This window comes from Cupressus sempervirens, chromosome 1 (genome assembly GCF_028749045.1).
Source record: "Cupressus sempervirens isolate cs-2001-9-10 chromosome 1, ASM2874904v1, whole genome shotgun sequence".
NCBI lineage: Eukaryota > Viridiplantae > Streptophyta > Pinopsida > Cupressales > Cupressaceae > Cupressus > Cupressus sempervirens.
In genome coordinates this window covers 389,404,080-389,431,395 of record NC_143118.1, presented here as the reverse complement: position 1 = coordinate 389,431,395, position 27,316 = coordinate 389,404,080, and the positions used below count along the sequence as shown (strand labels likewise).

The window sequence follows — 27,316 nt, the reverse complement described above, 5'->3', positions numbered from 1 at the left end:
TATGAAAATTGTGTGCTATTTTGATGGGAAAACTTATGAATGGGTGGGAATAAGTCGACAATACAGTATTATGGGTAAGGTGAGTATTATCTTCATGCTCAATTTTCCTTATCCAAGTAGAAAAGCATATTGTTTTTTAAAATTTCTACAGTGACAGTAAGGGCAGGTATGGGAAAATTCTTACTGCCACTGTAGACGAGGTAGGAACTTCTTAACTATAGATTGGTAGCAAGTGAACTGTTTGAATTTCCTCATTCCAACCCCATGTTGCCCCTTTTGTGGGGAAGAAGAATATTTAACAGATTGTTTTTGACTTTGTTCTTGTGTGATATTGCTAAAACTCCCATTCCAGCTCTCTTCCATTTCACATGGTCATAGAAATCTACTATTCCTGAATCAAAAAGACAAAAAGAAGCAACACAATACTAGGTTAGCTCTTTCACAGCCTTAGCCAAGTTCCTCCCAAGGCTAGCCACTTCTTCAATAGAGTTCTTCGCAATCGAACTAGGATCTTCCTCAATTACCTTCTTTGTGCTCAACTTGGTATGCATACTAGGACCACCATTGAAAGAGATACTAGAAGGGGACATAATTTCTTTTGCACTTCTCTTACCTAGACTAGCAGTAGTAGCATAGAGACTAGAAGTCACCATATTCATATTCTACTCACTATTTTTGATAAGCTAGCAAAGTTTGGACTCATAATCCAAAACTTTACCTAGAATGTCACCAACCTTGGCTTCCAGTTCTATCCTTTTATTTTTCTCTTTCTATAGGCTAGCCTACAAATTCCTAGCCATCTTTTTCAAAAATTCACCTCATTATAAATCCAACTGTCAACCATTAGGGAAATATCATCCCACAATTTAGCTTTGTGAAGAAATTCAAGATTGCCCTCTCGTACCTCCCTAGCCATATCATTAGGAACATCAATGACATAGTTAGCTTGCTCAGTAGTAATTTCTTCAATCCTAGTGTCTTTTGGACCCCCAACTAAATCCTTTTCCCCCATAGCATCAAATTCTTCCTTCCAACTCACCAAAATTTTGGTCCACATTAGGCAAATTCACCATATGTTTATCCAATTCACAATCTTGGGCATCCTACAATTCTTCCTTCTTTTTTATCAAGAAGATCCTCATCCTTCCTTAATTCCCTCTTTGTGACATTATCCTTCAAAGGATCCTATTTTTTACCTGTACTCCTTCCTTCCTCGCCTTTATTGGTACTTTAAGTTTGAGGCTTATCCTTTTTACCTTGGGTCTTAGTTTCCTTTGGGATTTTCTCCTCCTACTATAATGTTGTTGCTATAGTTATTTTGTTCATGATGCTACAGTTATTTTGTTCATGATGCTATTGTGATTCTGCTATAACAATGTTGTTAACTTTTCTTCTTAATCCAATTAAAAATAGATATGGAATACACATTATTGTTATTATCAAATGTTTGTACAGAGGGAAAGGAGATCCATGTCCCTTGTTTATGTGTTTAATTTTTTTCTAATGCTGTGAACATAAAAATTTATTACATATTCATCCAAATAATTGGCACCTATTCTTAGTATTTTGACATCATCCAAAATCTTCCATAATCTTGAAATTTCTTTTTATTTTTAATTATCGATACATTTGTGAGAATGCTCAGCTGATACCATAAGGAAAAGTTAGACAAAGAAAAAATTTAAAACCTCTAGAATGGCTCAAAGTATATCATTCTTATTAAATTCATTACATAAAAGTTACATAGTACTCAAGAAAACTACAAAGTTTGGTAAAGAGGAAAATACTATGTGGGGTCTATGAATTATTGGACATGATATAGGCATATTCATGAAGTATGGTGAATGTTCAAAGTATAATTTTTTTTTGCATACACAGGTGCATTTGAGAAAGAAAAGCGGGTAGGACTTCAAATCTTGTGAGAAGACTTGACTAGAGAGTGTAACTAATGGAGTGAAAATCCAGTGCAGTAGAGGATTTGAAACCCGGTAAGGAAGTGTGACTCCTGTAGGCTGATGCTACACTTTCCTGCATACTTTTTGGTCCACACACTATAACACCCATAGTTTTTCCATCCATTTCCAGACCAAATTTTCCAATGATGTCTTCCAATTTGACATGCCAATCACAAAGAAGAATTATAATATTTGGGTCAAGCAAACTACAAGAATGTTTTAGTTCATAATAGAGCCATATAAAATAGTGGATACAAAATCAAAGGTATGCAACACTTGGAGTACTAGATACTTGTGATATTGCTATCAAGATTCAACTGTGTATTTATTGGGTCAAACACATTAGCCCATGTTTCATGAGTAGTGGTTTAGAAGAGCCCATCTCTCATGCGAGTAAATGGAACACTTCGCACTCATTGCATCCAGGCCAGTGTTCCATTCATGGGTCAGTGAGTGCAATGAATGTTGAGTGTTCCATTCATTCTCATGAGAGATGGGCTCTTGTGAACCATTACTCATGAAACATGGATCATTGAATTTGACCCAAAAACTACATGGTTGAATCCTAATAGAAATATCACAATTTGACTTGCAATGGAAACTCCTACTTTTCTACTAAAAATTAGAAAGCATGTATGGTTTTGCACTTTTCTGACATTTTTAGATAGATAAAATTAAAAAATATAAAATATAAAATATATTATGTGTTTCATGAATTCTTTATAGCTTAGTGCTAGACCCATGTAAGCCCAGTATAAAATTTTTGAATTGCCCCTAGTCCAAGTTTCGGCATAGCCAGTCGCTTTTCTTAGTTATAGATGGTGAACAAACGATCGAGTGACATCCTTCCATGATTTCCACAGTAGATCTAGAAGGGATGAAATCTTTTTTTATTACACAAGAAATGAAGTTACCTTGAAGATTAGGTCATTGATGATAATGGATACTGCATCCATTTAAAATGGTGTCACTTTGTTGCTCCCCTATATTGCCTCTTGACTGCATCTCATACATCTCCTGTGTTGACTTGTGGACTTTCTTGGTTTGAACTCTTTTCCAAACCATATAAACTAAGCCTCTAAAGATCACAATCCCCAAACTCATGCACATAAATGTTATAAGTCCTCTGGCCCACCATGGGAACATAGTGTAAGTGTTGTTATCCAATGGGTATATATAGAAGTGAGTTAGTACGATGCTCAATATAAGATATCCTAACAATGCAGAAGCAATTATTGTTGCATGCCATAAAGTATTGTTTGTGCTTGTTATAGAATGTAGAGAATCCATACACCTATCTGCCTCAAAGATTTTTCCTCCTTTGTTGTGGTCATTGTTAAAAAATATTTAGTAGGTGAAGGTATTCCCTCTACATCCAGCTTTCCCATTTCAATATCTGGGGTTTTTGCCTGAGTTACATATGCTTGCACCTCTACTTTCACCAGCCTAGAATAATTTGGACAGATAGTTGAGGGAGAAATTAGATTTAGGACACATAGATCTTCAGCTTTTTTGACTGAGTATATGAGTAGGACTTCCCTAGGAACATGGTTTCCATTGTTAATGTTATGTTGATGCAATGTTTTTGATAAAATGCTCAGTAGTGGGGCTATTCCACTTCCTCTACCGATCAGTACCAATGCTTCATACCTACACAGATGAACATAATTGAGATTACATATTTTACATTTTATGTTGGATGAATAAGGCATATTTTCAACATTTTTGAAAAAAATTGTAATGGTCCCTAGTCAAGTTATAGTATTTTCTCTTATGTAACTAATTGTAGGAGTTATCAAGGCTTTTTAACTATATCAACACCTTTTAAGCATATCTTGTGTCTTGATTTAAGTTGACTAATGCCCAAATATATGTACAATATAATATATGTTGCAACTTATGTTTTCTCACCATGATAATCTAACAGTCTTACCATATAATAATAAAATTGAACAGATAATTTGATACCTTAAGAAGTCACTAGAAGCTGGACCATAAGGACCTTCAATAGCTGCTTGAAGATGTGAAGGTCTCTCTACCAATTTTATACATTTTGTGCAGTTGTCAATCTTTTTGGTCCATCCTCGTTGGCACTTGATTAGTATAGAGAATTGGTTCAAGTCAATGCTTGAAGTAGAAGTAGAAACAATGCTGAAAGGATACCATTCTGAACGTGATATAAAAGGAAGGTTCAAAAGAATAACACTCATAGGGTTATACACCAACCCTGCATGTATAGAAGTTTCTTAGTCAAAGAGTGTCTTGACTCATTTACATTGTATGTACTTAACTTGTGTTTCCATAGTAGACTTTTTGATCTTCTCATATTCATATCCATATGAAAATAAAATTTTGTATAAATAAGGTATACAAAATTATAATTTTTAGGTATGTAAATGAAATTGTAAATTTTGGCTGGTGATTACATTTACTGGCAGATCAAAGCTTCAAACAAAACAATATTAGAAAGTTCCTAACCATCCTTGGTCTCCCAATAATCAAAAAACATTTAAAGATCACATTGAAACTCTACCTTATTCCCTAAAGAATTGGACAGACTTGTAATGACAGTTAACGCAAAACAAAAATATTAAGACAAGAAACAATCTCAAAATCCTTTAAAAACATCAAAAGTTGAAAATAGACATACTAATACTCTGACAGCTTTTCAAAAACTATCTTAAAATATTTGAATGAGCCTTTTGTCAAATGATGTGAAAATAATCGACATAAGTTAAATGAATGACCAACGAACTCCTCCTAAGGTTCAAGGGGGTATAAAATATCTTCAAATATGCTTAAACATTTTGTTAGAATAATATAGTTTGATGTGAATGAGAATCTGATATAAATGCACACAACTCAGTTCATAGAAACACAGAATAATGGATTCCTTACTTTGCAATCTATGAGCCCTAAAATAATTTGGTTTGTGAATAAAAGTGCTTATGCAAGATAAATATAAATTGAAACTAAATGTTTTTTTATTTGTATCTTTTCCACTCAAATTCCACTTGTTTTTATTTGTACATAAACAAATTGAGTTAAATAAGGCATGTATACTTACTTGGGTGCTTTGCAATAGCCAGTTGTACCATGCTTGAAGACAGTTTTTTGGCATATATAACATGTACAATTTTTTGTGACTATAGAAACCAGAGATAACAGTCAAGAAGAAAAAGGAAAATTCCAGGTAGTGCTAGAGAGAATGTCATGTCTCCAAAGTGCAGTGCAAAGAAGACAATGCATATCAAATACAGGTGGTGAGTGTAGTAGAAGTATTCAAAGAAATGTTGTCTGATGGGTTTTATCGATGTCAACCAAATTATTAGGCCTGTTGACAAAGCAATCTCTCCAGCTATATTTGAAAATCCTATTTCAGTTCAGGATAACAGCTACACATCAGAAGAAACCTTTTTTACCAATGTTTTCTCAGTGCCATGTTCACAATTAATTATTAAAGACTTAATTTGGATATGACACAAATATGATGTTGTGTATTCTTGATGAAGTCAACATTATATTTTGATTTGAACAACTCTTGTATATCAGGATAAATGTTTGTTATGTATCTATGTGCACAATTATTCAAAAATTAGAACTTTTATAGCCCTACACATATCATTGAGGTTTCTTTTGGAATAATATATGTATGGAAATGTATTAGCTACTATTAAGGCATTCCTATTCAATCTAAAAGTGATGCAATGATGCAATTGGAATGAAGTTATGTGGATCTAGGATATATATATAATATGAAAATATGTCTCACCATGTTGTACCTGGATCATTCTTGAAACTTTAATTGTTTTTGAAGATTCTAAAATAGTGGATACAAAAATAAAGGTATGCAACACCTGGAGTACTAGATACTTTTGATATTCCTATTAGGATTCAACTGAGGAAAAAAAAAAAATTTGTTTTACTTTGTACCCGTCGCAATTGTGACGTCAACTACTAGCATTGCGACGGGGTTGCTATAGCGGTGACACCATCTGCCATCACAATTTCTAGGGTGTTCACCACAATTGCGACGCCCTCTACAAGAATTGCGATGGAGTTGTTGTAGCTGCGACGGCAGTTGCTGTTGCAATTTTTGGGGTCTCTATTGCAATTGCGACGTTGGCCACAAGAATTGTGACGAGGTTCATGTCATAATAAAGTGGTTGCATAGTGACGGATAGGCATTATAATTGCGATGGTATAGGATAGATGTCGTAATTTGCAACTAAAAAATAACAATGTCTATTACTGTCGCAATGGTGACAAATTTTTGTCGTAATTGCGACACATAGCCATCGCAAATCGATGCCAAATGTATTAGTGACAAAATCTAGTGATCACAAGGGCACAAAAATGAAATCATAGATCTCCACATGATACATACATACATACATACATATACATGTATGTATGTATGTATGAATGTATAAAGAGAGATCTTTTTCAAGGTGCTTATTACATCTTATCACAATTGAAAATTTGATCTAGCTACATACATATTCCAGAATCCAAAAAATTAAACAATAAAACTCACTCAACACATGCTATGTGACTTAGCTCAAGATCTTGCACAAAAATAATGCAGAGTTAATGGGCAACACACACACACACACACACACACACACACACACACACACACACACACACACACACACACACACACACACACACACACACACACACACAATGTATGTATGTAGGGGAAATATAATACCTATTAATAATGACATTAAATATGGAAATACATGCATGGTTACATACTTGGCTTCCACTATTGGGCTAGTATATGGAGCCTTTATATCCAACCATTCGTTATAAATTGGGGAATGTACTTCATTCCTGGCATTCAAGTGATGCATCTGCATATGCAATTTTATCACCTTGGAAAACTATATTTGATCCTGCTAGCTAGGAACAATTGTACCTAATTTGATGACAGTTCTATAGGAATTTGTAATCAACCTAGCTAATCAGCAACTAGACTAATTTAACTAGGTTATGGCTCGGGTATGTGCTATTCCCATTTATCATATGGTTGCAATGTTGGAGGTAGCAGTTTTTATTTGTGTGGGATATGGAGGAAGAGCATTGATGTTGGAAAACATGAAAATTTAATAATGTGAAGTCACCTTGATGAACTTGTGTATGCTCTTGGCAAACATGTCATCAAAAATGTTCATCATAACCTTTTTTACTTCTACATGTATTTGCATGGAGCCTTCACACACCTAGTGCTCACAAATGTCTACTTAAGAATGTATGTGAACCTGCAATGCACTACTATGTGGTGAAATATGTAGAAAATCATATAATCCTTCATCACACAAGGTCTTTCACTTGGTTTTCTCATTCATTAGTTAAGCACCAAGTTTTCATTTCAAATCATGATTTATCTATTTTGGGCTAAAGAACTGGTACAACCTAGAAAGAGTAGCTAAGGAGAGACGGATCTCACATTCATTCATTGTCACATGAAGTAAAAAACAATTATGGGCATCCATAAAATAATCTCATAATGTCCAAGGCTAACATCTAACATTAGTTCATCATTTAACATTCATTAACAGTATCACATAAATAAATAACATTCAATAACATGTGAAATAAGGTATTTAAACATGCCTCAACCAATTATGATTTAATTTTGGATCACCTACCTAGTTGATTTGGAATTTTTTTCTCACCAAAAATTATAAGATGTAAGAACAATTGTACCAAAAAGAGCATAAAAATATTATTATCATGCACGAATCATTTTATTTAGCTCTTTTGGCACAATCGATTTTACAATTTTTTGGCTCAATCTCCAACTAGTCAGTATGTGTTTTGAAAAATTATTCTTGGACTATGAGTTAGGAAAAAGAGAAATATCAAACTTGAAAAAGATGTACATAAATGCAATTAATTTTTAAACTTCAATTTTATAAACATATAAAAAGAACCATAGAATTATAAGAAACTATTGTGGTTTGTACTATTTGAAAATTATACTTACAAGTGATAAAGTTATATACCTTTTATTCAAAGAGCGCAAATAATGGAAATGAAGTATTGTAGAAGATGCAAGCTCAACTACCCCTCCATGTGAATGGCACTATTAAGTAGAGAATAGTTACATACATACATACATATATACATGGTTAAGTGCTACCTAGCTATTTCCAAGGCTATCTACCTATGTCGAAGGCATCTACACACTGGAGGCATACTCTACCTACTAGGCTGCCTACATACCCATATCCATGGGATCAAGACCCTTGAACTACTCAATCTAATGAATATGTAGTTGTAGTTTCTAATTATTTTGATGTAGTTTTATTCCTATAGCAACTGGTGATCTTTACTCACCTAATATATCTCTTTTCTGCCATACACCCACTCAGGTGAATTAGGCAGTTTTTTAAAATTACAATACTGTAATACCCTAGTGCAACCTTTGTGTTGTAGTTTACAATTAATGTAAGGTTAGCCTATATGTGTCCTAACTCACTCCTTATATAGTTATGTTTAAAGGCTTGTGACAATAATCAATTGGTCTAAATAGACCAATCAAGTTAATGTTAACATGTAGAGTTTAGCCTTCTATTTTCAAAAGCCAGGTACACTGGGTACATATAATGTCTTAAAATATAATCCTTGTGAGTTAACATATAATGTCTTAAAATAGTCAAGTGCTACCTAACTATGTCCAGGGTGTTTGCACACTGGAGGCATACTCTTCCTACTAGGCAGCCTACACACCCATATCCATGGGATCAAGACCCTTGAACTACTCAGTCTAACAAATATGTAGTTATGGTTTCTAATTTTTTTGATGTAGTTGTATTCCTATAATCATTGGTGAGCTTTACTCACCTAATACTATTATTTGACAACATACAACCACTCAGGCAAATTAGGTAGTTTTCTATAGTTAAAATATTGTAATACCCTAGTGGAACCTTTGTGTTGTAGTTTATAATTAATGTAACATTAACCTATATACATCCTAACTCACTCCTTATATAGTAATGTTTAAAAGTTTGTGATAATACCTATGGCCATGCTACCTATTGAGTGAGTTTTATTGCTTTTCTGTTGTGTCAAGATCTCTTTTTTTATATACATACATACATATATATACACATATATACATATACATATGTACATATGTATATACATACATACATACATATACAAAGATCACAATGGCATGACGACAAAATGCAACAATCACAAGGACATGACAATGAAATCTTAGATCTCCATTGATCTCCACAATCGACAAGATACATACGTATATATACACACACATACATACATGCATATGCATATGCAATTTTATCACCTTGGAAAATTGTATTTGATCTTGCTAGCTGGGAACAACCGATTGTTCATTTTATTGTATCTAATCTGATGACAGTTCCATAGGAATTTGTAATCAACCCAACTAATTAGAAAGTAGACCAATTTAACTAGGTTATGGCTTGTTTCTTTATGAAAATATTTTCTATGATATGTTTTTCTAAAATTTCTTGCTTATTTTTCCTAGTTTGCATTATTTTTGTGCAAGATCTTGAGATAACTCACTAAGCATGGGTTAAGTGAGTTTTATTGTTTTATTGTTTGGATTTTGGAATATGGGATTTTTTTTATCATTGGCTTTGTTCAAGTACTAATTTTAATGAAGTAAAAAAGTGGTTTTTAGGGTAGAAAGGACTATATAATGAAGAGGATACTTGAAAATTTGGATGTTGAAATGCTAAAATGAAATCTATCAAGGATTAAACACCTATGGAAAAATTACAACACAATGTGAAGTTGATTTTAGATGTAAACAAAAAAATGAAAAGATGACATAAATCATTCCTCATTTGTTTTGATTGTGGAGAGTTGCATGTGAAAAAGGGTGGAGAGCTCTAAATGAGAGTGGAAAGCTCTGAACATTGGTGGGTATTTCATTGCCATACCCTTATGATCATTGCATTTCATTTCTATGCCCTTATGATCTCTGCATTTCCTTGTCATGCCTTTGGTGGAGATCAATGGAGATCTAGGATTTCATTTTCATGCCCTTGTGATCTCTGCATTTTGTTGTTGTTCCCTTGTGATCTTTATGCCCTTGCTTTGCGATTACATTGCCATATCATGCCCTTGCGATCTTTGTACCTTTTGTAGCATTACAACATTTGGGATCAAATTGTGATGGCAATTTGTGATAGTGGTATAATTTGTGGTGTTCGGGCAGAAATGTAGTTGTGCTTGCTCTGCAATTTTCTTCAAGGGGAGAAGAGATACCTATGTAAATGTTATTTTATTTTCCTTCTAAACATGCATCTCTTTATATTTCTCCCAACAGATGATTAGAGAAGCATTTGTGTATGTATATGTATATTTATATATACATACATACACACACATATGTGTGTCTATGTATGTATGTATGTGTATATACAAAGATCTCTTTCTTTATATACATACATACATACATACATAGACACACATATATATAAATATACATACACCCACATGTGTGTGTGTGTGTATATGTGTATATATGCATACAAACATACATATACAAAGATCACAAGGGTACGACAACAAGAAGTAGAGATACATTTATACATACATGTATATGTAACATACATATACACATACATACATACATACATTTGCATATGCAATTTTTTCACCTTGGAAAATTGTATTTGATCTTTACTCAATGACCAAGAGATAATACAATTTTTGAGTACATATTGCTGCATACTTAGTTTGGCATGAATAGTTTCAATTGAATTTGTCTAAGGAGAGTGAGTCTACTCATGATGATAATGGCTCCATGTATTGGTTCTTTAGAGGAGAGGGACTAACAGAAGATTAGTTGTTGTTTATGGATATGGGATGATTCATTTGTGACACCAATATATCCTCCTCCATATTGAATTTTTATATCATCAATTTGCTAGATACAAATCATTGGACTTGGTCTTCTAAAATGGTGGGAGTAAGATATAAATGTCAAAAAAGGGTTGCATGCTATGGTGGGGTAGGAGGAAGATGGTTGTGTGAATGGCTGATCGGACAAGTTGTAGAAAATAAGGGTGTTAGTTGCAAGTAGTTTCATTAAGTCAATCAGGGAATTAGCTTTGAAAGTGGGATGATCAAAATTAGCATGTCCATCCTTATGATATATGTCTCTATCTCATAATAGAAAATTACCTCAAATGACAAGTGACAAATTATTAAATATATGGAAAATTAGAAGAACATTCACTTATAATTTTTTTGAAGGACAAAAATATAATAAAAATATAATTTGGTGGAAATAGCCAAGAGCTATATGGCTCCACATGGTGGCTATTCCACTATCTAGTAGTGGAAACTCTTCACATTAAATATGAAGATCTTGAAATTAAAAAAGATAACTATCAGAGATCTATATTTGTGTTCTAGTGATAGAAAATATATAGTCTAATTTTAAGAAAAATAATAGTCTTAAATATATATGATTAAATAAAATAAACAAGAGTACTAGTTGTAGCTAGATAATTCTAGTATTATTGATTATGTTAAATAAAATGTTCAATAAAATAATTATGGAGTAACATAAATAGATCATCTGCTTGATCCTATTATGACTTAATGTGAATGAATCCAATCATTACCTGATGATATTATGCATGAGATCTTTACTCAATCACTAAGAGATAATCTAATCTATAAATACAGATTTTTGCATTTTTAGTTTGATATGAATAAATTCAATTGAATGCAAGGATAATTGCTTGTGTGAATTCGAGACATGAATGATTAATTTAATTTAGCACAAGTACTATTCAAGTGTGTATATATGCATGTAAAGTAGTTCACATAGTGAACTAATTTACATACATATGTGGACATATGCATACAATCATCATAATTAGTTATCCATGAATCGGACCAAAGCTATTATATATGAACAAGAGATACATGTTTAGAAGGAAAAGAAAAGAACATTTACATAGGTACCTCTTCTCCACTTAAATAAAATCACAAAACAACGGCATGTTGATCACAAGGGAATGACAACAAAATCCTAGATCTCCATTGATCTCCACCAACATTCAAAGCTTTCCACCCTCATTTGGAGCTTTCCACCCTCTTTCACATGCAAGTCTCCACAATCAACCAAAATAAATGGATAATGGTTAATGTCATGTTTTCTTTTCTTTCTTGTTTATAATCCATAATCCACAATCCACAAGATCTCTTTGTATACATACATACATACATACATACATACATGAAAACAACAATGCACTTTCTAAGAGTTTACAATTGTTCAACAAAAGTAACGTTTTACAAGAAAATGAATTTGAAGAACTATTAGCTTAGAAGCAAGAACAAGGTGTTGAAACAATATAAAAAGTGCTTGACATGAGAGGTCCAGAATTGAGGGTGTTGACCAATCTTGAAAACTTGAATGCTGAAATGAAAGCTATTGATGATCAAACACCTATGCCAAAGTTATAACACACTGTGAAGATGATTTTAGATAAGGTAGAGGCAGATATTTAGAAGTTTGATAGTCAAAATTTAAGGCACAAGAGAAAAGGAGAAGGAGAGGCTTTAGAAAGAGAACAAGAAGGAGCAGCTTTAGAAAGAGACCGCACAGCAAAAACAACAACTAGACAACATAGAGGATATTATGGGAGATACTAGATAGAATCCAAGAAAATATTGTGGTAGGTACTATGATAGTGGAAACAATAGTTAAAATGATGTAGTTTATGATTAACTTGGTTGATTACTTCATTATTATATGATCCAATGGTAATGTTAGTTATTATTTTAATATACATTAAAACATTATTATTATTCATTATTATATATACATACATACATGAAAACAAAAATGCACTTTCTAAGAGTTTACAATTGTTCAACAAAATGAATGTTTTACAAGAAAATGCACCTCAAGAACTATTAGCTCATAAGCAAAAACATGGTGTTGAAATAGTACAGAAAGTGCTTGACATGAGAGGTCTACAAGTGAGGGTGTTGACCAATCTTGAAAAATTGAATGCTGAAATGAAAGATATCGATGATCAAACACCTATGCCAGAGTTTCAACACAATGTGAAGTTAATTTTAGATAAGGTAGAGACAGATATTCAAAAGTTTGATAATCAAAATTTAAGGCATGACAATGAAGGAGAAGGAGTGGCTTTTGAAAGAGACTACATGGCAGAAACAAGAGCTAGACAACATAGAGGATATTATGGGAGCCACTGGATAGAATCCAAGAAAGTGTTATGGTAGCTACTATGACATTGGAATCACTTGCAAGTGTCTCTAAGAATTTACAGTCCAAATATCAAATGCTTATAAGAGTGTTTCAAGTATTAGCATAGTCTCCTTGTGATGATCCCAAGTATCAAATTTTTATATGTTGGAGTTGCTGAAAGCCAACTCCGAAGATGCCCAAGATCACCTGCATGCGAGAACCTATCAAAGAGAAGCCAAGGAGAGGAAGAGCATGGAGCAAGGGAAAAATTCTAAATACACATGAGAGACAATATGCAAATACAAGAAGAATGTGTATTTACAATATGCAATATGAGATATAATGAGATGTGTTACAATGAGAGAGAGGTCGCTTATAAAGACCTCAAGGAAGCTTGTAGAACAAGATGAAAGGTGGTAGAAGATAAGGATGACAACTTAGCACACTTCCACAAAAAGGTGAAACATGCTAGAAGGGAAGAAACTCCCGTGTTGTCAACAACTAACCACTACATGCATTAAATACAAAATATTAAATAAATGCATTTACCTAAGTAAGCTTAAGTAATAGAATAAATAATTAATTATTTACTCTAACACCCCCCCCCCCCCTTAGTGCAACTTAGGGAAATGCCTTAAGCTCACAAAATTAAGATGAAAATGCAGAATGGGTCCCAGCAACAAGGCCATGTTAGGTACCCATGTACAATGCAAAAGATGCAATCTCTGTGAATGGGGAAAGAGAGAAAACCATGTGGGAAAAACCCTCCCCCAAAAAGAGGTGATTTAGTGAAGAACTGAAGAAGCCTCCAACTAGGGAAATGTCCCCTAAAATAGGAACAAGGAGTGATCATGAAGAAGCATCACTGAAGCATGAAGAAGCCGCAAATTTGCCAACAAGAAGAAACAGTTGATCTAAAGAACCTCCATGAAAGAAGAAGGCACAAACCGAGCATGTATATATGGTAGATGATCCATCTCACTGAAATGCATATCTAGCCGGCCACTGTAATCGCCTTGTACATAGGATCAACCACTGAATACATAGTTCACACTATTGAACCATCAAACCACAGAGGCATTAGAACAATAGCATAACCCCCCCTTAATGTAGATGGGGTGTGATGATAGGCAACTAAGAAGGTGGGCTAAAGTCTCCTATAGACGAACCAAGAACAATGAGTAAGGAAGAGGTACAAACACCTATAAAGACACGGTCACACTAACTCTGCATGGGCTAATGTCATGGAAGGGACACTCACTTGACAAAGGGAGAATGCCTAAAATAGTAAACAACTATCCCCCCATGGTGCTTTATGAAAATAGTGCATGTACAACTGACTCAAAACAACATTCATGACCCCCAGAATGCAAAAGTGGCACTTTATCATAGTGTGATATATAAAAGTGCTTCAAAATGATAGCTACAATGATCAAAACTAAAAGCAAGTTGCAAAAAACAAAGTACAGCCCAAAAAAAAGGAAACCATGCTAGGAAAATGATCCTTGGGCCTAAAACACTCAAGATATCCACCATATAGAAAAAATGCCAAAACTATGATAGAAAGAGCATGGTCCAAAAACTAAGAAAAATGACCACATTTCTAAAAAGTACAGAGAACCAACTTTCCAAAAATATAAAATTTTCAAAAAATGGGCATGGGACGCAAAAGATATGCTCGCTAGAGTCAAAAAAACAACTTCAGACTTCAACAAAAAATATGGGCTATAAAAAAGCATCAAAACCTAAAAATACTTGCACCAAAGTCTCTGTCTTGGAACCAACTTTTCGGTGCTTCTTTCAGATCAGAAAATACCTCTATATGCTCAAGTTATGGCCAAAAAATTGAGAGTAGGTCTAAAAGGACCTAGAAGAGGTGCAAGAAGGTCTGCTGATGTAAGGATGACATCATGCTGATGTCAGCAAGGCAAGGCATTAAAATTGATGGCTTGGAGGTCGTCGTTGCAAAAAAGAAAGCCACTTGGCATGACACATGGCACTCCATGTGGTAGCCACGTGGAAAAGGTGCTAACGTGGCAGGAGCCATGTGGCCAAGTACCACATGGTAGCCCTGCCACATGTCACGTGTTGGACATGCAACAAACATTGACTGGGTTGCACAATTGCTGAGCTGTCACTGTCCAGACTATGACTGACTATGTAGAATTTTGATAATTTAAAAACTACCACATAGGTAGGTGGTGCAGGAGTGATCAGAGCAGAGCAGCGCTGATGCAGGCCGGAGGAGCTTGGGGGTGGAGCTACTGCAGATCACTGACATAGTTGAGCAGAGGAGGGGGGCGCCACCTGTGGAGGCCACGGTGGGGAAAATGAGAGTCATCGCCTAATGAGCGATGCGCAGGTGGCCCTATAGTGGCGCAGCCTGACACTATTTTTTTAAATTTTTTTTTGCTCAAAAATTCGTATGATTCGTACGGAAATGGCCTGCAACTAAAAAAAAATTGCCTCTCGGAGCTCTGTCTCCAAAATTGAAAAGCTTTATATGAATCTTGATTGCAAACAGCCCTTCCAGATCCAATGCCAATGTTCGTTTGGGTTTAAAGTGCTCCAAAAATTCATTGGTCCCCTGATTTGAAGAAAAAATGCACAAATAAACTAGGGTTTGTGACTTCAAATCATAGCTTCAAAAATTCTTCAACCAAGCAACAGCAGGAAGGCTCTGATACCATGTTGGAGTTGATGAAAGCCAACTTCAAAGATGCCCAAGATCACTTGCATGTGAGAATCTATCAAAGAGAAGCCAAGAGAGGAAGAGCATGGAGCAAGGGAAAAACCCTAAATGGACATGAAAGACAATATGCAAACACAAGAAGAATATGTATTTACAATATGCAATATGATATATAATGAGATGTGTTACAATAAGAGAGAGGTCACTTATAAAGACCTCAAGGAAGCTTTTAGAACAAGCTGAAAGGTGGTAGAAGATAAGGATGACAACTTAGCAGACTTCCACAAAAAGGTGGAACATGCTAGAAGGGAACAAACTCCCATGTTGTCAACAACTAACCACTACATGCCTTAAATACAAAATATTAAATAAATGCATTTACCTAAGTAAGCTTAAGTAATAGAATAAATAATTAATTATTTACTCTAACATTATAAGAGTGTTTCAAAGTTGGGAACCACTACAACATCCTTTGCATAGTTTAGAAGTAATCTCATTGTGGTAGAGGCTTCTATAAGGGAATGAGCCTCATGATTATGACATTTACACAGAAGCATAACTTCTTCAAATCCTTATACTCAACTTTTTACTGAAGTTATTCTTCAATTCCTTGCATATGCAAATTTATCTATATGGAAAACTGTATTTGATTCTACTAGTTGGGAACAACTAATTGTTCATTTTATTGTACCTAATTTGATGATAGTTCTACATTAATTTGTAATCAACCCAACTAATCAGCAACTAGATCCATTTAACTGATTATAGCTAGTTTCATTCTAAAAATATCTACTATGGTATGTTTTTGAATAATTTCTTGTGAACTTTGCCCATTTTTCCTGGTCTGCATTATTTTTGTGGAGGATCTTGAGGTAAGTCACTTAGCATGGGTCGAGTGGGTTTTTTTTTTGGATTAAGGAATGTGTATGCAGCAGGATCAATTCTTTTGTTGTATGGATAAGATGTAATAAGCACCTAGAAAAGATCTCTAAATAGACATGTTCAAAAGGAGATATAAAGAGGGATACCTATTTTGAAGGAAAAGAAACCAACATTTACATACCCTTGAAGAAAATTACAGAGCTAGGATATGGCAATGAAATCATAGAGAAAGGGCACAACATGACAACGAAATCATAGAGCAAGGGCACGAAATGGAAACAAAATTGCAAAGCAAGGGCATGGCACCAAAATTGAAAAGCAAGGGAACGACAACAAAATGCAAAGATGACATGGTCACAACAATTAAATTGCAGAGCAAAATCACAAAGAAAGGGCATGAAAATGAAACATAGAGATCACAATGCCATGACAACCAAATCACAGAGTAAAGGTACATCAACAAAATGCAGAGATCACAACAACGAAATGATAGAGTAAGGAAACAAAAATGAAATGAAGAGATGTATCATAGGAACAAAAATACACCAAGCAAAAGGACACGATGACATTCATAGATCTCCACCCTCATTTGGAGCTTTCCACCTTCTTTTGCAGACAACTCTCCATAATAATAAAAAAATGGGGAATGATTTATGTTGTATTTTCATTTTTTTGTTTATACTTACGCGGTTGTCACAATTATGATGCTTACATTGGTATTGCTACCTCATCGGGGAAAATTGTAAAAAAAACATGAAAATCACCACAAATTAGACTACCATCGCAAATTGTCATCACAATTTGACCCCAAATGTTGTAATGAGGTGGCTAGGTATTTGGGTGGTTTGAAGCGGAACATCTAAGAGGAGCTTAGTTTGTGGGCACCTATCACTATTCAAAGGTGTCATCATCTCACCCTAAAGGTAGAGGAAAAGAACAAGAAGAAAGGAGATTCCAACTTCAAAGATACAGGAAAAGGTAGAAATTGGAGAGCACAAAGAGGAGGATACTAAGGAAGAGGCAATGAGAAGAGGAACCAAGGTGAGACTAAACTCACTAAGAAAGCCAATGAAGGAACCCTAGAGGAGGTTATGGTATCAGAAGGGGTAACCAAGGAGGCTCAAATAGAGGTAGATGATTAGGAAAGAATAGCTCTTATTTTTCCACTGTGAAGTGTTATAATTGTGGAAAACTAGGCCACCCAACATATAGATGCCTTGATAAGACCTCTTCTTCTAACCATGACAAGAGGATATCATATGCTCAAGAGGAAAATTGTAGCAAGGAATCTGAAGTGGACCACATAGAATTAGAGAAGGGTGAAAACCTTATGTTTAGAAGGGTGTTGATAAAGCAACCAACCCTTGATGAGCCTATGCATAACATGGCTCTCCTTAGGATTAGATGTAAGATCCTAGGAAAGGTATGCAAGGCGATAGTAGACTCTGGATATACTGACAACATAATATTAGAGGAGGTAGTAAATAAGCTAGTTGACCAAGATACCTCATGCAAATCCCTATAAAGTGACTTAGCTCAATAAGGGTCAAAGTATATTGGTAAATGAATAGACATGGGTGGATTTTTTTATAGCAGGGTATAAGGACAGATTGTTGTCTAACATCCTACCCATGGATGCTTTCCATCTTCTATTAGGAAGACCTTGGCAATTTTATAGAGAAGTAGTATATGATAGAAGGGAAAGTTCCATCTCATTTAAGAAGGATGGTAGACCCTTTAAGATCCAATCCCTATTGGAAGAAGATGTGTCACAATCCAAAGTGCCAAGTGTCTTGTTGTGTAGTAGAAAAAAAAAATTCAAGGACCTCAAGGATGAGGAGAGCCAGGGTTATGTAGTAGTATTGAAGTCCAAAGGAGAGGAGAATATAGTCAAAGAACCATTACCAAAGGAAGTAAAAGCATTGCTTGAAAAATAAAAGAACATATTAAGTGATGGAACACCTGCTACCCTAACTCCTAGAAGAGTCATAAGCCACCAAATAGACTTTGTTCCTAGTGCATCCTTACCTAAGAAAGAAGTATACAAGATCACTCCAAACCAAAACTTGGAAGTGGCAAGAAAAGTGCAAGAATTAATGGACCAAGGTCTAATCAAGAAAAGCATAATCCCATGTACAATTCCTATTATACTATTATCCAAAAAAGGAGGAAAAATGAAGATTATGTATAGACTCAAGAGCCATAAATAGGATCACGATCAAGTATAGGTTTCCCATACCTAGGATTGAGGATCTCATGGATTGCCTTGGAGGAGAAATGCAGTTCACAAAATTGGAGTTGAAGAGTAAATACCACCAAATTAGGATTAAGGATGGAGATGAATGGAAGACAGCATTCAAGACCACAGATAGCATTCAAGACCACATATGGGCTCTATGAATGGCTAGTGATGCCATTTGATCTCTCTATTGCTCTTAGCACACTCATGAGGCTCATAAATGAAGTTCTTAAAGACTTTACAAGAAGATTTGTGGTGGTGTATCTAGATGATATACTCATCTTCAGCAAGACCAAGGTGGAACACATCAAACATGTTGAAGCAATGTTGCAGTGGTTGCATGAAGAGAAGGTTGCCATCAATCTTGAGAAGTGTGACTTCTTCAAGAAAGAACTAGTGTACTTGGTTTTTGTGGTACCTAAGGGAACCCTAAAGATGGATCAAGAGAAGGTTGATGTAATATTAAATTGGCTACCACCTACTACATCAATTGAGATAAGGATTTTTCATGGTCTTGTCAATTCTATGGGAATTTTATTAGAAATTTTAGTGTCCTATGTGCACCTTTGCTGGAGACCATAAAAGGTGGGACCAAGTCCAAGTTTAGATGGACCTTAGAAGCTGAAAATTCATTTGAGATGCTCAAGAAACAAGTAGCTACCCAACCTATTTTGTAACTACCTAGCTTTGAAAAACTCTTCACCCTAGAGTGTGATGCAAGTGGCCTGGCAATAGGGGGAGTGTTGAGTCAATAAGGTAGGAAAATAGCCTTCTCTAATGAAATCTCAATGAAGCTAAAAAAGAAATATTCTTCTTATGACCTTGAACTTTTTGCCTTAGTTTAGTCCCTTAGGAAGTGAAGAGATTATCTCTTGCCCAAGGAATTTGTTTTATTTACTAATAATCAGGCCTTAAGATACATCAACACTCAAGAAAAGTTGAGTACTAGGCACTTGAAGTGGATGGAATACTTGCAGGCATTCACTTTCACAATCAAGCACAAGAAGGGGCAGATGAACAAGGTAGAATATGCCTTGAGCAGGAGGTTATTAACTGTCCAAGAAGTTTAGCTACACACCATTAGGATAGAGAGCTTTAAGAGTCTCTATGAGGAGGATGAATACTTGGAGAGGCATACAAAGTATGTTTTGATTTTGAGAACCACTTTCATAACAAGTATTATGAATTTACTTTACAAAATGGGTTCCTCTTTAAGGGTAATTAGTTGTGTGTGCCAAGGTGATCAATAATAGAGAACCTAATATAAGAAAGACACAATGGGAGTCTAAGTGGACATTTTGGTGTAAGAAAGACTCTAGACTTGGTCCAAAGATTCTACTATTGGCCTAAATTAGTCAAAGATGTAACCAAGTATTTGGAACAATGCATGGTGTGTATGAAAACTAAAGGTGGGATGAGTAATCTAGGTCTTTATCAGCCCTTACCAGTTCCTAACAAGCCATGGGAATGTGTGAGCATGGATTTCATAGCAAGATTACCCAAGACAAAATAGGGTTATGACAGTGTCTATGTAGTTGTTGACAAGTTCAGCAAGAAGGGACACTTTATTCCATGTAAAACTACTAATGATGCAAGCCACATTGCTCATCTATTCTTCAAAGAGGTTGTGAGGATTCATGGTCTTCCATTAAGCATAGTTTTAGATAGGGATGTAAAAGTCACTGAGTCACTTTTGGAAGACCTTGTGGAGTAGACTTGGTATAATTGACATTTGGATCAGCCTACCATCTCCAAATAGATGGTCAGACTAAGGTGGTTAACAGAGTTTTTGGTAACCTCTTAAGGTGCCTAACTAAGGATTATGGATGAACATGGGATATGGTTATCTTCCAAGAAAAGTATGCATATATGATTGCAAGAATAGGACCATAGGAAGAAGCCCATTTGAAATTGTCTATGGCATGCATCCTAGAGGTGTGTGTGAGTTGAGGGATCTTGGAGGGATGGAATATAGGAGTGGGTATGCTAATGATTTTTCCCAAACAATGCAAAAATACATGAGCAAATGAGGAAGACTATCCAAGACAATACACAAAGGCTAAAAGCCAAAGTAGATTATGTCATGGTATATCTAGTTCTCCACTGGAGATTATGTCATGGTACACTTTTAAAAGGCAAGATTGTAGAAAGTGTACCTACTAAGTTGCAGATGAAAAGAGTAGGACCTTGCAAGATCATAGCTAAATATGGGGCAAATGCATAAAAGATTGATTTACTATCAAATTTGGGCATATCTCTAGTTTTAAATGTGCAATATTTGGTTCAGTTTAAAGGACTATTGCCTACTAATGTTCACAGTAGTCAAGGACTCCAAAATGATTTGGAACCTATAGTAGTCCCTTCTACCAACAAGTTGGAAGCTGAAAAGGTATTAGACTCAAGAGTTAAGAAAGCCACTAGGAACATGGTGTTCATGGAGCACCTTATCTCTCTAGACTCATAAGCCACATGGATTTCTATAGAAGACTTCAAAAATTTGGGCATCAGCACAAACCTCTTATCCACAGGAGTGACATAGCCTTTTCTCTGTGGAGGGGTATGGTGCAGAGGCACCTAGGTGGGCTTAGGAAGACCTAGGGATCCCTTTGGGATTTTGGCTTTTAGTGATGCTAGCCACACCACTAGGTGAATATAGGGAGTCATGTAGTCCTAAGAATGTGGTTGGTAGGTTTGACAAGCCCAAATAGATCAAAATTGGTTCTAGTTTCTCACTAGGCCAAACTAGGTATTTTGGGGGCTAGAAGTGTAGAATGGTCAAATAGAGGTTTTGAGAACATATTTAGGTGTTTTAAGTCTTGTTTGGACATTATGCAAAGTTTCATGGACTTTGGGCCAAGTTTGAGGTTCTAACTCAACAAGATGTAAAAGTTGCTCAATTGTTGTTAATATTATCAATGGCAACATTGACAATGTTTCTTGCATTTTGTGCAACTTTTCCAAGAAGAGGAGATAACTATTTGAAATAGTTAAGAGGCCATTTTTAACCTATTCAAGGGGTCAGAGAAGTTATTTTTTGGATTGTATGGACTGAGCAACAAGTTCTTAGTAACAATTTTATGTTTTTTAGTGTTCTCAGCTTGTATATGGATTAGATTTGGATTTTTTAGACTAGAAGTGTTAAAGTAAGGCTTTGGGTGCTTCATTAAATTAATTTGGTTTCCACTAGCTTTTTGTTCTAATTCAAGCTATTTGCAATAATGGGATCATAGGGCCACTTCTGATGAAGGGTGCTCCCCTTAAAACCATAAACTCATAACATAAACAAAGAAACAATAGCAAATGCAAGAAAAAAATATGGACTTCTTATTTTCACTACAAAAGTGGAATTATAGAATTCACAAGTACAAAACTCTAACCCATATGGAACATTTATTATAGTAATATAAAAGGCTAAGTTGTGAGTTACCACCCAAAGCTATCCTAGACAATGTTCGGGCCTTTCTTAAATAAGAAATGTTATGCCACTCGAGAAGGTTCTAGACATTCAAACTTAATATCTAGGGTCGACAGACCTTAATAATACATATAGAGTCGGTCAAATACATCTTTTATAATTATTTTAGATATTTTGGGTAGCCCAACTTTGAAAGGCCATAACTCACAAACCATTTCTCTGACTAGCTACTATAACCACTTTTCAGAAACACCAAGTCCTTAACTATAGGCTTGGAATGGTGCAAGCACCCTTCCATCGAGTTTTTAGACCTATCCAAGAACTCTAAGGCCTCCAATGCAAAATGCTCATTCCTCAAATGAATCATAACTTTATCTCTAATATGAAATTCTTTATACCTCATTTTCACATATGCCTTGACTTTATACTATTTATTCATCTTTATGATGTGTTTCCTCACCTCCTCATGGATGTTCTTCAAATATTCAAAAAATTATTTTACTTTAGCACTACTTACCTCTCCTTTATCCAACTACCTCAATTTAGAAGCATTTATAGGACTACTCCCATATACAATCTAGAATGGTGATTTAGCAGTACTCCTATTCATAGAATTATTATATGCAAATTTTGCATGTGGTAAAATTAGATCTCCTCCTCTTGGCTCATCTACAACAAAACATCTTAGCAAGTTTTCCAAATTGTGATTCACAACTTCTATCTATCCATCAGTCTATGGATCATGTGATGAATTGAACTTCAACTCCATCTTCAATTTCTTCCACAATGTATGCCAAAAATACCCAACAAATTTGGTATCTCGATCTAAAACTATACTCTTTGGAAGACCATGTAGCCTCACCACTTCTCTAAAAAACAACTCTAGCACATGAACAACATCACTAGTCTTTTTGCAAGGAATAAAATGTGTCATCTTTGAAAATTTGTTAACCACCACAAAATAGAATCATGCTCACACTGCATCCTTGGTAATCCAAGAACAAAATCCATACTAATATCTTCTCATGGCTTCTCTAGTACAAGTAATGGTTGATACAACCCTATATTCTACTTTACTCCTTTCACCATTTGACATACTTTGCAACTTTGTACAAACTTCTTCACATTTTGCTGCAACTATGGCCAGTAATAATTCTTAGCAACCAAAGCAATGGTTTTATCTCTACCAAAATGTCTAGCCAATCATCCACTATGCTTCTTTTTGATGAGATTCTTTCTCATTGAACTTCTAGGAATGCACAGTTGGCTTCCTCTAAACAATATACTATCCTAGATCATGAAATCCAACCACTTTGTCCGGTCAAGTGTAATATGTTCTATACAAGCCTTCCATGCTTCATTAAAATGAGGATCATTTGAATACAAAGTATTGAGTTCCTTGAACCCAACCACCTCTATCTATATTTTTGTCAAAAAAAGTCATCTTCCACTAAGAGAATCTTCAACTTTTTTAGACTTCTCACTCTTGTGTTTCAAAACAAACATACAACTTTGCAAAAACTCAACCCACTTCAAATGGATTTGGTTCAATTTTCCTTGACTGTTTAAATATTGCAAAACTTGATGATCAGTATACAAAAAAAAATCCTTAGGAAGAAGATAGTGTCTACACTTTTTCAATGCTTGGACTATAGCATAAAATTCTTGATCATAAATAGAGTATTTTCTTTTGGCATCATTCAATTTCTCATTGAAGTAAGCAACAGGTCTACCTTCTTTGCTCATAACAACTCCTATTGTAGTACCACTAGCATCACAAACTACTTGAAACACCTTGTTAAAATCAAGAAGTGCCAAAATAGGCTATTTAGTAACTCTTTATTTCAACATATTAAAACTCTTATCTACCCCTACCATCCAGTTAAATGCTTTCCTATCCCCTCTCGTTGTTTTGTTCAAGGGTCCACAAATATTGCTAAAACCTCTTATGAACTTTATATAAAAACTAGCTAGTCCATGAAAAGATCTTACCTTTGTTGCACTTCTTGGAGTAGATCATTCAAGCATAGACTTCACTTTATTTGGGCCCATTTTCAAACCTTCTACTGAGACTACAAATCCCAGGTACACCAACTCCTTCTTTATAAAACTGCACTTCTTCAGGTTTATCAGTAACTTTTCTTCCCTTAACTTATCAAACACCTTGTGAATATGAATCAAATGCTCCTCCAATGTCTTAAAAAATTACCTATAAACTCCTTCAATACTTCATTGATGAGTCTCATGAAAGTGCTCAATGCATTGGTTATCCCAAAAGGCATGACTAACCACTCACACAATCCTTCTTTTGTCTTGAAAGTAGTCTTCCACTCATCACCTTCTCTGATGGTACCCACTCTTCGGATCTATCTTTTTCAAATACTCGGCTCCACTCAAATATTCCATAAGATCATACATCCTTGGAAATGGAAATTTATACTTGATTGTGATCTTATTGATAGCACAAGAATTTATGCACATCCTCCATTCTCCATTCTTCTTTGATGCTAATATAGTTGGTACAACACATGGACTCAGACTCTCTCAAATCAACCCCTTGTGTAATAACTCGTGAACTTGTCTATTCAACTCTTTACTTTCTTTTGGTGTCATTCTATGCACTACCTTGTTTGATAAACTAGATCCTAGAACCAAATCCATCTAGTGACTAATCTTCCTCATAGGGGGTAATCCATCAGGTACATTATCTAATACAATATCATAAAACTCTCCCAATATATCTGCAACTTTTGTGGGTACCTCATCTACTTCTTCTTTACTATCTTTTGGTATTATAGAAAAATACATATGCTCATGCTTCACACCTTTGAGAAACTCTTTTCCATCAACAAAACATATTTTGGCAGCACTACATACCTTTTCTTCTTTCTCCTTCAACGACTTCAATTTATGTTTCACTCCATCCTTTGTTAGAGTGTATGTATTTTCTTGCCCATCATGTACAACATGCCTATCAAATTACCATGGCCTACCCAAAAATATATGACATATGTCCATAGGTATGATATCACATAGTACCTCATCCTAGTAGCTTCCAATCTTAAACTTCACGAAGTGCTCCTCATCAACCATGACCTTGTGGTCATCTTGCACCCAAGCAATACAGTATGGATGTGGGTGTTTCTATCTCTTCAACTTCAACTTGGTGACCATCATTTCTAACACCAAGTTTTCAATATTTCCACCATCAATGATGACATCACAAAACTTATTTTCACATTTGCACCTTGTTGAAAACAAGCTCCTTTTTTTATCAAGTTCATTCTCACCACTCAGTAGGACTCTTCTGTTAACTAGGACTTCTCCTCTTTCAATATCTTCAGAATGTGAGGATATGGCATCTTCATCAACATGTGTAACTCTATCTTGACCTTCTATTCTTCAATATGTCCTTCCTTGGTGCTAGGAACATTCAAATGCTCTATGCCCTTCTTCTCTGTAGTGAAAACATTTCCCATGGAAGCCTCCTCTTCCAAATCCTTGTTCTTTGCCTCATTCTCTTTGATATCTATTATTATGAGCATGAAAATGATTGGAATTATTTCCCCTTTAGTTCAGATTGCTACTTATAGCTTCATCCCTGCTCTTCTAATCATAATTATGGCCTCCATAAGATCATCTCCTAGATCTTCCACAGTGACCTTTTCCACTATTATTGTTGTCAAACTTCTTGCTCAATTTCTTCTCAACTTTTAGGGAAAATTGGTATGCCTTCTCAATACTATTCATTTGAACCACACCAGCTCATCTTTAATTCTTTTCCTTCACCCATAAAGATAATGAGCCATGTTCTCCTTATCAACTTCTACGTGATCAATTCTAATGAGAACTCGATAGAACTTTTTGATAGACTCTTGAACAAACTTTTTTGCTTGCTTCAACCCTTGAATTTTCTTCAATAGATCAAGCTTGTAATCCATGGGAATGAATTTTTGCTTCAATTTAGCTACCATCCATTCCCATCTGGTGATTTTGTACTTTCCCTTTCTATTTCACTCCAACTAAACCTCCTACCACCAAATTTTTGAATGTCCCTTCAATTTTTCCTATGCAAACTTGACCCTATTAGGATCCTCAATAGCTTCATACTCAAATTACTCTTCTAGTTCATTGATCTAATTGATCAACTCCTCTAGATTAATATTTTGAGCAAAAATGTGGAAACTTCAAACTTATATCTTTTTCCAATCTTGGAGATGGGACTAAAAATTGCCTCTTCCTCTGGGTTTAGAACTGCCTGTGCTTTGGTATTTTCTTCTACTTCATCCTCATACCCACTTTCATCTCTTATGGGAAGATTTATTCCTCTATGCATTTGTTCTTCCAATGCTTTCATTTATCTTTGAAGGGCTAGGAAACCCTCAAGTCTAACACCTACATGTCTTCCATCACACTCTCTTTATGGAGGCAGTTTCGTGCTTTTGTTAAAACCTTAGTGCAAACTACTTCACAATCAACAATCTGTCTACACGCTCAACACAAATCATGATCCCGGTGTGAACTACCTCATAGTTGGTGATCTGTCCACACACTCAAGAACTCTAGCTTTGATACCACTTGATGAAGGGTGCTCCCCTTAAAACCATAAAATCATAACTTAGACAAAGAAACAACAATAAATGCAAGAACAAAATATGGACTTCTTATTTGTGCCACAAATGCGAAATCACAAAATTCACAAGTACAAAATGCTAACCCACATGGGCACCTTCATTATGGTAATCTGCAAGACTAAACTGCGAACTACCACCAAAGTTGTACAAGATAATGTTTGGGTCTTTCTTAAATAGGCAATTTTATGCCACCCGAGAAGGTTCTAGATATTGAAACTTAATACCTAGTAAAAATAGACCCTAACAAT

At 35.1% G+C, this 27,316-nt stretch overlaps 1 pseudogene; it reads right to left on the bottom strand.

The window, feature by feature from the left end:
- Positions 1–1,902: 1,902 nt before the first annotated feature.
- On the bottom strand, positions 1,903–5,338 carry LOC149577928 (ferric reduction oxidase 2-like; annotated as a pseudogene).
- Between the last annotated feature and the right edge of the window lie 21,978 nt (positions 5,339–27,316).